At 49.5% G+C, this 1,736-nt stretch overlaps 1 protein-coding gene across 1 annotated transcript in view; it reads right to left on the reverse strand.

Moving 5' to 3' along the window:
• Positions 1–1,736, reverse strand: part of NBEA (neurobeachin) — a 437,354-nt gene that overhangs the window by 156,657 nt on the left and 278,961 nt on the right. The window lies entirely within an intron of this gene.

Genomic DNA, 1,736 nt, shown 5'->3' on the forward strand with positions numbered 1-1,736 from the left:
ACTGTGCCGCCGCCGGACCCGCCGCGGCCGGGGGGAGCCAGGCGTGTCCCGCCCGGCGCCCGCCGCCTGGCCGGGAAACCTCTCCGGAGGAGGGAGAAAAGCCGGGAGGAAACAAGCTCCTCTTCGGCCGAAACAGCCAGAAAGCGGCCGCCCCTCCGCCGTCGGCCAGGGGGCTGCGGCCGAGAAGAGGAAAAGCTTCTTCGGGACGACCTGTCACCTGCGGTTTTTCAGCGAGGCGCCCCAAGTCAGCCCTAGCCCCGTGTTCCTGATGGCGGGAAAATGATTCCCGCGTCAGCTTCCTCCTAGGAAGCGGCACGGGGAGCACCCGTACAAACGCCAGACCGAGCGAGCCAAGCACAAAGTCAGAAATTCTTCGCTGTGTGCAATAAAGTTGGTCGCATTAATATGTTGAATAAATGTCGTGGAATGTTCTTTGCGGTATGACTTCTCCTTAGCGATGGATATGCCTGTGACAGTTACTTTAAGAATTAGTAATCGGGCAGTAGATTAAAGATTCCAAGCGATTAAAAGCTTTGCTGTTTGGTTTTTTTTCTTTCTTTCTTAAAAAAGTATATTTTAGGATTCTCTTGAAGTGAAGCTCAGTAAATGCTGCAAAGCAGAAGAGTTTGCCACTCCAACTTATTTGCAAATAAAGGTCCCGATTACTAACACTTACGGTACCGAAGGAGAAATTTGATAATTACCCATCACACACACGAAACCCCAAACTGTCAGATTAGTAGCATGCCAGCATGTTTGCAGTCGCTAGCATCCCTCCCGTGTGCACATTTACTAAACGCAGCTTGCTAGTAGAGCTCGCTATACGATAAACCGTCCAGGTTTGAAATTAATAGATACTTATAGTGCGTCTCAAAAAGCAGCTGAACATCCACTCTTCACAACATATTGGAGCACTACACGGAATATAAAAACGAAGCTAAGAATTGGCATATGAGATTTACCGTTCCTATCTGCTACTTGATTTCTGGAGGGAACGTGAAAAAGACCTGACAGATACGTTTAGCGATTGATTCTCCCTTCATAAGGTACACACACAAAAAGCAAGGCAGAGACAATGGCGAAATGCATTAAACCTCAAAATCGATTAGAGCCCGTCAGAAGATCTTTTAAAACAATACAAATCGTGGACTTTTGCGTAATATTTTATTCCAAAGGACACTAAATTTCCCGTGAATCTGCTGCCTTGTTCACTGCCCGGTTCACGAGAGAAAAAAACACCCAACAACTTCTCGCTTGCAGTTACAGACAACTATCAGGAGGAAAGGACAGCGTGATGTGACGCCAAGTGCGAGTTAATGAATTTACGCCTCTGCTGCTGCAAGAGCGAGCCCGGTCTGTAGCTCCCTAGTTGATGGATGCCCATTAATACACCTGCATTCACGTCTCGGCCGTGGGGAGGCACGCGGGGATTCAGTGCGGAGCGGCACAGTTTTGCCAAGTCCTTTCGAAACGTCAATACCCTTCAAGTTACACCCAAAGGAGAACGATTTCTCTTGATTTCCGAGCGTACGGATGACCGGGGCGGTTTTTCTGCCAGTAACCTTCTACCTTTCTATATGTGCCCGCGTGTGCGTGCGTGCGTGCGTGTGTGTGTGTGTGTCTGTGTGTCTGTGTATACATATCTATCTCCTAGAGAGGGATTAATTAGCCGGGTTTGAGCTGAAAGAGGCTGCAGTGACGAGCCCAGTGGCGATTGGCCGCCCGCCTGCCTGGCC

This window comes from Aptenodytes forsteri, unplaced genomic scaffold, assembly GCF_000699145.1.
Source record: "Aptenodytes forsteri isolate BGI_AS27 unplaced genomic scaffold, ASM69914v1 Scaffold155, whole genome shotgun sequence".
NCBI classification, from domain to species: Eukaryota; Metazoa; Chordata; class Aves; order Sphenisciformes; family Spheniscidae; genus Aptenodytes; species Aptenodytes forsteri.